The sequence below is a fragment of the Vicia villosa genome, unplaced genomic scaffold, assembly GCF_029867415.1.
Source record: "Vicia villosa cultivar HV-30 ecotype Madison, WI unplaced genomic scaffold, Vvil1.0 ctg.000262F_1_1_1, whole genome shotgun sequence".
Lineage (NCBI taxonomy): Eukaryota > Viridiplantae > Streptophyta > Magnoliopsida > Fabales > Fabaceae > Vicia > Vicia villosa.
The window spans coordinates 565,139-577,367 of NW_026705111.1; the positions used below are offsets into that span (position 1 = coordinate 565,139).

The 12,229-nt window shown below is 31.2% G+C and overlaps 1 long non-coding RNA gene across 1 annotated transcript; it reads left to right on the forward strand.

Moving 5' to 3' along the window:
• Positions 1–3,045: 3,045 nt before the first annotated feature.
• LOC131626106 (uncharacterized) lies at positions 3,046–4,821 on the forward strand. Its single transcript, XR_009291047.1, has 3 exons — positions 3,046–3,175; positions 4,198–4,400; positions 4,513–4,821. It is a non-coding gene; the product is annotated as an uncharacterized LOC131626106 (long non-coding RNA).
• Positions 4,822–12,229: the final 7,408 nt, after the last annotated feature.

Here is a 12,229-nt window from a genome sequence, read left to right on the forward strand (position 1 = left end):
GGTAGTGCATTATCAGTGTAAAGAAGTATTACACAGACATCTAATCAGATTATTTTAAAGTGCCAAATCATTTCAGTATTTTAAAATTTAAAGGCTGACTTGATAAGATATAATTTACACTGTTAGTGCACATCCCATTTTCTCTATATAATATTGCCTCCCATTTTTCAATTAAAAAAACACATATTGCCTCTCTTATTACACCTTAAATATTATCATACTAAATTCTAATTCTAGGAACTCTTCCCACCAAAATTTTCTGCCAAAATATAATAAATAAATAATTAATTAAATATATAATAAATCCCCATGTTCTCACTTAATTAATTACATTAAAACTTTTTTTAACCTCCACTAAACCCATTTTTAATTAATTCCACTAAACTCTAAGCTATCCTTATATAATTTGACAACTATATCTATATCCACAAATTACATATATAATTTGACAACTATATCTACATCCATAAATTAGATATATTTTTCCGCCAAAATTTTCATCAATTATACTAAATTATAATAATTTAAAAACAATATTAACTAAAGAATAATTAAAACCTTAAAATAATCACTCACTTATTATTTTTTTCTCAATCTCACACATTAAAAAATAAAAACTTCTCTCACCTCAGCTTTTAAAAACAAATCCCACATATTTCCTTTAACATAATTTTACAACTTCTCCTTATATAATCACTCACTTATTAATTTTTCTCAATCTCTCACATTAAAAAATAAAAACTTCTCCCACCTTAGGTTTTAAAAACAAATCCCACATATTTCCTTTAATATAATTTTACAACTTCTCCTTATAATATTAAATAAAAAATAACTACACACTTTCATAATCACTTTATAACTCTTTCTTGATTAAATAAAATATTTAAAAAATTTCAAATTAGTTAATTAAGTAAATCTTTTAACCTCCACTGAACCCATTTCTATTTAATTAAGTAAATCCTAATTAAAATTAAGATTAAAATAATTTTAAATTGAGTTAAAATTTCCCATAACTCCATTAAACTCTAAGCTATATTTATATAATTTAACAACTATATCTACATCAACAAATTACATATATTTTTCCACCAAAATTTTCACGAACTATACTAAATTATAATAATTTAAAAACAATATTAATTAAAGAATAATTTAAAAACAATATTAATTAAAGAATAATTAAAACCTTAAAATAATTTTAATAACAACTTTATTTTACAGTAATATATTTTATTATAAAAAATAATTCCAAATCATATTTAAAATAAAAAACCACAAATCACGTTCTTTTTTTTATATTTTTAATTATAAATAATAATTCTAAATCATATTCAAAAAATAATAAAACTACAAACCAGGTTTTTTTTCCTATTCTTTAGCTAATTGAAAACCGTCGATAAAATATACTAATTATTAGTAGGGGTGCTCGCGGTGCGGTTTGGGCGGTTTTGACGAAAAAATCATCCGAACCGCAAGAGAAAAAATAGTGCGGTTTGGTTTGGTACAGTTGGCTTTTAAAAAAAATCCGAACCAAACCAAACCAAACTAATGCGGTTTGGTTCGGCTCGGTTGGTTCGGTTTTTTACAAATATTTTATTGAGCCATACTTACACATATAGATGACAATATAATTTTGTATTTAGACATTCATACACTATCAAATAACAACAAAATTCGTCATATTTTGACAATAATTTTCCATTTAATATGTAAAAATTAAATTAGACAAAACTGGAATATTAAACATAAAATAATAGCATAAAATAATATAAAAATTATTATAATGAAACAAAAAATTGAAGAGACGAAAGATTAGTGAAGGTGAAAAAGAAAAAAAAGTGTTGAGAGATTAGATAAAAAGATGTGCGATAAAAATGAAACTGAAATACAGAACATTTACATAAAAATGAGAAGTTGAAAAAGAAAGAATATAAGAGAGTACAAAGACTATAGAAGAAGAGAGAAGATGTATGTGGCAAAGAATGTGCGATAATGTTATTAGAGATTTGAGAAAATCAGGACTGAAATTATATGTGTAAGAATGAGAAAATTGTTCGTAATCATAAGGCTAATGTATAATAGGTTTAAGTTTGGGTTGGATGCGAGTTAAGTAAATTTTTTTTTTTGGTACAAGAGTTAAGTAAATTTTAGATTGTAACATAATGCGGTTTGATTCGGTTTGGTTTGGTTTATAAAATACAAACCGCAAACCGAACCGAACCATGCGGTTTTGTTAAAAAATGACCCAAACTAATCCGAATCAAATGCGGTTTTTTGCGGTTTCGGTTTGGTTTGGTTTGGTTTGCAGTTTTCTATTGGGTTGGTTTGGTTTTGAGCATCCCTAATTATTAGTATCATTAAATTAAAGTTAGCAAACCCTAAAAAAGACATCTTTGTAATTACTACTTCTCCTCAATTTCAAACCCACGTTTCAGAATCTGTGTAATTTTAAAAACTACTTCTCAATTCCAAACCCACGTTTCATTAGATATCAAATAAGAAATCATTAGATATCAAATAAGAAAGCAGTTTAATTTTCAAAATCATAAAGCCACGTTCTATGGTCACATTTTCATCTCAAGTAGTTTTCTTTTTCTTATTACTATTTAATCCTCTTTGTATACCCCACGAACTCCATAATTAGTCAATTTGTACATCCTCTTTTTCTATATATATATATATATATATATATATATATATATATATATATATATATATATATATATATATATATATATACATATATATATATATATATATATATATATATATATATATAATGATTTAAAGGTTCATTCTTTGTTTGATTAAGCATTGCAATAATATTTTTCAGAAATTGGAAAGTAGAGATGACGAATTATAAGTAATCGGCTATTAGAATAAATATCTATCTCCTCAAATATATGGTGTTTTTTCTTTCTTCCTAAATTTATTGTTCTTTTCTAATTCTTAGTTATATTTTTTTTTCTAAATGCATAAATTGAAGCATCACAATCATAATATCAATGGATAGGTTAGAAGAAGTGTTTTTCTTTCTAAATATATATATTTTTTTATCTTTCTAACTTTAGTATTTATTTTTAATTTTTGTTTATGTGTTAAGAAGTATGTGTTCTCTACCTAACTGTGTGGGAGACGACATGTTAGAAGAAGTTGACGAGTTCGAATAAATATGGTACAGTTTCTTTCTTCTTAACTATATTGTCCTTTACTAATTCTTAGTTATTTTTTGTAGTGTATAAATTAAAGCATCACAATCACAGTATCAAAGGGTGGGTTAGAAGAAGTTTTTTTTCTCTAATTCTATAGTTTTTAGCTTTCTTTAGTATTTATTTTTAATTTTTACTTATCTTTTACTATGTTTTAAGATGTATGTGTTCTCAACCTAACTTTATTATTATTTTTTAATTTTTAATGATGTTTTTTTAGGTATATATATTTGGAAGCATTACAAAATAATGTTAAGAAGTAGAGTTATAAGCAAGAGTAGGATAGAAAAAGTATATTCATTTTTAAATGTTTAATTTTTATTTTTCTTCCTATTTATGTATATACTTTTGTAGGTGTATTTCGCTCTTTAAATCTGTGGTTTCTATTTTTTTTTCTTTTATAAAAATATTGCTTACTATTGGTTATTAGTTATATGTTTTTTAGTGCAAACCTAGAATAAATATAGCGAAATTCGGTTTTAGTCCCTCTAAATTTTTTCTTCAAACAATGATTCTCCTAAACTTTTCTGTCCCTAAATTTGGTCCCTCCCGTTAGTTTTCACTAACTGAGGCTTACATGGCACGCCATGTGGAGGATAACTTGGCAAAAAACTGAAAATGATTGAGATTGCGGGGTTTTTTTAACCTCCTCTAAACAAACCCAAAAAAAGAAGAAAGAGGAAGAAAGATATTGGTTGTGAACTTTTGTCAAACACTTTGCGAGCAAGGTGCAAACTAAACAATTTTTGCTGCATCTCTTTAGTTTCTTTAATCTCAACTGAGCAAGGTAGAATTAATCTTTATAAATCTAACTCCCACTTCTCTTTTACAATCATTTCTTTAACATTAATTTCATCAACACTACCACAAATAGTATACAACTTCAATACAAATCTACCATGGCATTTCTTCATACTTCTTCAACCATCATTACTTTGTTCCTATCTTAACTATTCATTCTTTGCTTCTTTCATGGAAACCTATGCAGTAGGAAACTTTTACCAAAACTCGGATATAACTTAGGGAGATGGTTGTGCCAGCATACTAGACAACACTCAACTTCTCACTCTTTCTTTTGACAAAGTCTCTGGTTCTGGTTTTCAATCCAAGAATAAATATCTCTTCGAAAACATTGGTGTGCAACTTAAGCTTGTTCCAGAAAACTCTATTGGCGCAGTCACAGCGTCCTATGTAAGTACAAATAACACTTTCTATTTTAATGCTAATAATATGGTACTGTTATAATAATACTAATTGAAGTTTCATATTCTTAATTATTTATTTTTAATATGGCATGATGCAGTTACCATCAAAAGCATGTGGCGTTGCTTGGTATTCCCAGCAGTTGGATTCAACAAGCCAATAGAGATTGAGTGCACTACATCTTAATCAATCTTTCTATATTCATATTGCAACTATATATTTGAAAGATTTAATTTTTCCTTTTTCTTTTTAGTTAGGCCCTTTTAAATTCTTTTACTTGTAGTTTTAGCATGAAGAAATGCCATGGTAGATCCTTTGTATTGAAGTTGTATATTATTTGTAGTAGTGTTGATGAAATTAATGTTGAAGAGATGATTGTAACATAGAAGTGGGAGTTGGATATATAAAGATTAATTCTACCTTGCTCAGTTGAGATTAAAGAAACTAAAAAAGAGATGCAGCAGAAATTGTTTTCTTTGCACCTTGCTCGCAACGTGTTCGACAAAAGTTCACAACCAATATTTTTTTTTTGGTTTGTTTAGAGGAGGTTTAAAACCTCCGCAATCTCAATCATTTTTAAAATTTTGTCAAGCTATCCTCCACGTGGCGTGCCACATAAGCTTCCGCTAGTGAAAACTAATGGGAGAGACTAAATTTAGGGACGAAAGAGTTTAAGAGGATCATTGTTTGAAGAAAAAATTTAGAGGGACTAAAACCGAATTTCGCTATATTTATAGGGACTAAAAACTTATTTAACCATTTTTTTTATCTTCTACCATTTATGAAATTGATATTTTTTATCTTAATTTTACAACTCTATTTAGTTTTTTTTTATTATTAATTTAATATCAGATATAATTTATCTATCTTATTTTTATATATATATATATATATATATATATATATATATATATATATATATATATATATATATATATATATTAATTTTATGAAAATTTTATTTTATATAGTTAAATAATATTATAAAACATTAAAACAATTAATTTATATTATAAATTAGATACCATCGATATAAAAATTACTCTTATTAATATTTTTTAAATTATGATAATTATCATTAACATTTAAGTAAAACTTAATCGTACATCGTACGGGTGTACGTCTACATCGCACGGGTGTACGTCTAACTTCTCTCAAACATTATAAATTTTTAAATTGTCCATTTTGCCATGTTTAAAAGTTATCTTATACACACACCTTAATCAATCAAGAATTGACAACAAGATTATAGGACAACAAAATAAGATGCATACTTGAAGTTCATATATATATATATATATATATATATATATATATATATATATATATATATATATATATATATATATATATATATATATATATATATATAGGACAACAAGACAAACTTATCAAGTATTCCATCAAATCATCCTTTTGGAAAGGCTTCAAGGAGGTGTATGATATTGTGATGGCCAATTGTGTCTGGATCATTGGTAATGGTAGAAGAATCAATTTCTGGCTGAACAATTGGATAGGGGAAACTCTTTCTTTCAAATACAAAATTCTGGAAAGGTTCATACAAACCTCACTATGAAAATTGAAGAACCTTGGATCAACCATTCTTGGTCCTTACATAACAACCTTCAGCTTGCTATGCCCGATCTCTTAACAACCATTTCTCCTTATTCAATTTCTGAAATGGACATTGATGATACTTTAGCTTGGAGAATGTGAAAAATAGGACTCTCACTATTAGACATGCTTATAATATGTTTACCAAGCCTGCTAGTAAAGATTACCGGTCTAGTTTCCCTTGGGACAAAGACACTGCTCCTGCTCACTGCATTCTCGTTTGTTTTGCGTGGATTCCGGTTGCCTTTTATGTGTTCTCTTTGTTTTGCTGCAGCAGAAACTTGAAAGCACTTATTCTTTGAATGCCCTTTTGCAAAGAACATATGGATTTGGCTAGGTGGTATTTTTCCAATTTGGCTGACTGTCAAAGGATTTTAAATGCCGCTTGGAGCTCTCAATCCTTAGCCGTCATCAAAGCCAACATTGCTTTCTCATTTTTTCAAATTTGGCAGGCCACAAATACATATTCGAAAACAAAATTTTTCACTAGAAAACTTGCAACTCCAATATTGTAGCTAGAGCAAAGCTAGTTGGGAACTTGACTTCTAAGAAGGCTAATGACTCCTTGAAAAGGTTCTCCATGCTTAAGGCTTTTGACATTAGCTTGCACCATCGCAAGCAGCTTTTGACATGATCAAGTGCAACATTGATGGTGTTGCGGCTGGCTCTCCTTTACTTGCAGCGTGCGGGGGTATATTCAGGGATGATAAGGCTTAACATTTATGTAGCTTCAACGCGTTTTTGGGAGATGGGAGTCCGGTCTTTGCAGAATTTTTGGCAACTATTCTTGCTATTGAGAGGGCTAAGCTTTTAAACTAGAAGAAATTGTGGATAGAAACTGATTGTTTATTAGATGTGAAGGCTTTCTCGAATGCTCATTTAGTGCCGTGGAAAATCAAATCTCGTTGGCTTACGTGTTGGGCGTATACTCTTAGTATTTACTTCATGATCACTATCTTTAGAGAGGCCAATTTTTGTACGGATTTCCTGGTTAGCATTGGTTTATCTTGTAAAAGTTTCAATTGGTATAATTTTGTCCCTAGCGATATTAAATCGGATTACTTGTTAGACAAGGCGGGTACACCTAGGCTTAAGCTTTATTTTTCTTAAGAGGTCTTGGTCATGTCCCCCTCTTGGGTTCTTGTTTCCATCTTTTTGTTTGATTATTAATATAATCCCTTTTTTGGTTTTAAAAAAAAAAATCCTCCTTTTATTAGCTATTAGTTTATTTGACTAATTTTAAGGTGGCCTAGCAAGCAACTTTTTGCCCACAGTGTGAAAGTTTTTTTTTTTTTTTTACTTACACTAGTAGGTAATCAAATCATTTTAAAATAATAATATTTTTAAATATAATTTATTTTTTTCTAATCAAACCTAGTAAAAAATTCTAAATTCAACAACATCATATTCATTTGTATTGGAAAATTCAAATTTATCTTCCATCATCGTCATCTTCAATTTCTTCACTTTCTTCCTCATCTTCAATTTATTCACTTTCTTAATCATCATTTTCTTTTTTTCCTTAAAATCTGAGTCTTTTATTTCCAACACACGTGCATGTACTTTTCAAGAGTTGAAATTTCTTTTTCCAACACACACGGACACACTTTTTAAGGTATACTTTCATATATGTAAATTAAGTTTTTTTTTTCAATTACAAATTTGTAAATCTTGTTTTTTTGGTTGAGTTGGAAGTCTGTAATTTTCTTTGTTGTTCAATTATAAAAGATTTGAGTTTTTTTGTTTAAAATTTTGTGATAACTCTATAATTTTTTTCTCATATTTGTCGTTGTAATACTTTGTTTTGAGATTTTTTGTTGGATTTAGGGCTTTTGGTGAGATTTTTTTCGATCGATTTTAGAAGTTTTTTTCAAGATTTGAAACACCAAATTTTTTCCCTCCAAATTTAGAGAATAACATTTAAATCTAATTTAGTGATTTCAATAATAGACATAAAATTGTTAATCTTATTTTTTGACTGGGTTGGAAATCTTGAAGTTAATATTTACCGTATCTTTATCATTTGACACACTTGGAGGATTATACCCCATAACATTCTTGTTTGTTTAATAATTTGTTTTTCTATTTTCATTATAAAACTTCTTGCATGTTATTCAAAATAAAAAAAACAAGAAACAAATTTAGAAATTAAAACTTCGATATTTAAGAACAAGTTTGCATTCAAAATATTTTAAGGTTCATGTAAATTTTTTTTTCCGATTTGTTAAACCTATAAATAATGTAACAGTTTGTTTTAGACTCTTAAAATAAAAATGGTGGTGGAAGATGATGAATAAATCTAGGTTGAAGATTAAGATGATGGACAAATCTGGATTTTTAAAGATGATGTAGGACGAGGATGGGAGACGAATATGAATTTTTAGAGATGATGGAAGATGATGGATGGATATGAAAATGCAACTTTTTGAAAATATTTTTTTGGTGGATTTAGGATTTTTTTTCCAAATTTAAAGATACTAGATTTTTTTTTCTTGATTTAGATAATAACATTGATGAGTTTGAAATTTAAATTTGGTAATTTTTTTTTCCAGATTTGAAGACACCAGATATTTTTCTTAATTTATTGATCCTAATAATTGATATGTGTTTGAAATCTGAATTTGGTAATTTTTTTGTGTTATTCAATATAATTTAGATTAAAAAAATGAAGAAGATGAATGTTTTTTTTTGGTACAAAGGAGGGCCTAAGCCCAGAAAAAAAAAACTACACAACTAAAACTCTAGGATACAGTTCATCAATGTTATCCATCTTTACTTGATGCACCAACCAATCAGGAATCTCCTTAAAAATCAAGGTTTCACCTTCAAGTTTCTTCCCTTCTAGAGCTAACAAATTTGCACACTTGTTAGTTTCTCTAAAATTATGAGTTATCTCCACTGCTTCAAAATTTGCCATTAGCCTCTTAATTTGACACACCAAATTTCCCGCAGCTGTACCTTTACTAGCATCCTGCAAAATCATATCCACAGCCTTCCTCGAGTCAGACTCTACAACCACCTTATTACACCCAATGTCTTTAACCAGCCTCAGCCCACTATAGATACTCCACAACTTAGCCATCAGAATACTACAGTATCTGATGCTTTTCGAAAATCCTCTTAACCAATTGCCCTTGTCATCCCTTACAATACCTCCACACCCCGACAAACCATTGCTATTATGAGCTCCATCTACATTCAACTTGACAAAAGAACTCTTCGGAGGCCTCCACTTCAAAAACTTCTTATCTTTACTTTGAACCATAATCCTACTATTTATCCTCATTGCCTCCTGATAATGTTTCCAATTTTCAAAGATGAGCTCCTTTTGGTATAAAGGTCTATAGTAATTCGCATCATGCTTTTCTTTGTTTCTCCATCCCCACACAGTATGGAATCCGACTGCCCAAACATTACACCAGTTCGAATCCAGGTTGAGATTACCACTCATATTTATATCGAACCACTGCTGCCAATTCACTTGGAAAAAAGCTCCATGGAATACCGTTGGAACTAAACTCTCCCACATACCTTGAACCTTATTGCAGTCTCGTAAAGCATGGAGAGAAGTTTCGTTAGCAGCACCACAACACGGGCACCCATCAACCCCAAGGCCAGCGACACTAATGCGATAATTCGTGCTTAGTCTATCATGATGCAGAATCCAAATAAAGCTTCGAACACGTTCCGACACTTTCAACTTCCAAATTCTATTCCACTCATCGCTAGCATCTTCATCACCATCTTGTGTCATCTCTCTATACATCTGACCAATAGAGAAATGCCCCTCCTCATTTGTAGCAATAACTAACTTGTCATCACCGCTTTCCTCTATCGTAGTCGTGATAACCGCAATCCTGAGCTTAACACTATCAGGAAGCCAACGCAAAACATTCCAATTCCACATACCATCTCCATCCACTAGGTCGCACAGACGGGCCCCTAACAGCTCCATTGGGATTGTAGTATCAAGATCTGCTATGCAACAGCCTTTATCAAACCAATTCTGATCCCAAGGCTTAATCGTGTGACCATCACCTATCCTCCACATACTAACCTCCAGCAACTTATTCGAGGTGTTAACAATTGCTTTCCACAAATTAGAGTCGGTGGTCTTAGCTTGAAGAATACCATCATTATGCCCCACCTTATATTTATGTCTCAACACTTTACACCACAGGTCCTCCTCCCCATTAATAATCTTACAACCCAACTTCATAACACAACTCTGATTCATGTTTAGATCCCTCAAGCCAATACCACCATCCCTCTTAGCTTTTATAACTGTATCCCAACCCACCGCGTGATGTTTTCTTTTTATCTCCGTGTCACCCCAAATAAAACCACGCTGCAACTTCTGGATATCTTTGATGCACGCTTTCGGAAGTAAGTTAGTCATCATAGGATACACTGGTATAGCTTCGATGACACTTTTAGCTAATGTCACTCTCCCTGCAAAAGATAAATGTCTAGCCTTCCAACTCGACAACTTATTCGCCACTTGATCTATAACATACGTAAAATCATACTTCTTAAGAACTTTCCCTTTGAGAGGCACTCCGAAGTATTTACCAAAGTCATTAGTTTCACGAATGCCAGAAACATGTAACAACTTTGCCCTAGTATTCCTCGCAACATTGTTAGAGAAGAGAATACTGGACTTCTCATTACTTATCTCTTGACCAGACATATGACAGAACTTCTCAAGAGTATCTTTAACACACCTCAATTGCTTTTCATTAGCCTCCCCGAAAATCAAGGGATCATCCGCAAACATTTGATGAGAGATTTGAATTCCATTTTTTCCAATTGACGTTCGTCTCTAAACTCACCACTCCATGCATAATGACATTAATAATCTCACTTGGTAAACCTACTTTCTCCAACATCCTCCAAATAAACTTCAAGTTCAGCTTATCATAAGCTTTGGAAAGGTCGACTTTAATTGCAAAAAAACCTTTTTTCACCTTTCTTATTTTGCATGGTATGAATCACCTCGTTAGCGATGATGATGTTTTCATGAATCGATCTTCTTGGGACAAATCCCGTTTGAAACGGGGAAATAATCTGGTGCATAATCGGTTTCATTCTCCCAACTATCACCTTACTTATCACCTTGTATAAAGCATTACAAAGAGATATAGGACAAAATTGTGTAACAGTCTGCGGTTGATCAACCTTAGGAATGAGACAGATGTCAGTTTTGTTGCAATCCACCATCAAACTAGGATTCTTCCAAACTTCTTTCACAAAATTGGTCAGGTTAGGGCCAACCGTATCCCAATCTTTCTGATAGAAACCCGGTGGAAACCCGTCTGGCCCTGGCGCTTTTCAAGGTTTCATAGAGAATAAGGCCCACTTCACTTCTACCTCATTGATATCTTCCTTCAGCCGCTCCAGCTTGTTCACATCAATCTTTGGGAAGCTCACATGCGACTGACTCCAATTACACCAACTCTTGTTACATGTAAAAATCTTCTTATAGAAATCAGGTACATGTGCCTTTAGGCTTTCTTGATCACTAATCCAGTCCCCACCATCATCCTTGAGCATCAAAATTTTGTTCCTTCTTTGTCTATTAACTGTTTTCATATGATAATAGCTAGTATTCTTGTCACCATCTGATAACCACATTGTCCTCGATCGTTGGAACCACATGATCTCTTCCTTATTAAGAATATCACTAAGCTCCTTTTGAATATGCTTCTCTAACCTTCTCATGCCACCATAGTTGTCTCTAACTTGCAGCTTTCTCTAAACCCCTTCCAGCCTCTTCATCAGCACCTTTTTCATATGTTTAACTTTGTCAAAAGAATCAAACTTCCACTTATCTATAACACGCATAACATTTCCAAGGTTGAAGGATAGATTGCTCCACTTTCAAATCTAAAAGGCCGCTTTTAACTAAGAAAATGATCCCCATAAGGCTTAATGAGGATGGGATGGTGATCTGAAAATTCCACTCTTGGCAACACTTTAACGTATGCTTCCGGAAAATGAAAATTCCACTTATCATTACTCAAACCTCTATCTAACATCTCATAAATTCTTTGACCTCCATGGAAAATCGGGCCTCTCCAAGTAAACAGCGGTCCACGCGTCTCCATATCCGTAACCTGGCAATCATCCATTCTCTTCCTCATTCTTTCGCATCTGGTCACTGAAGCTGGCATACCTCCTTTTTTCTCACTCCTCTTAGCAAT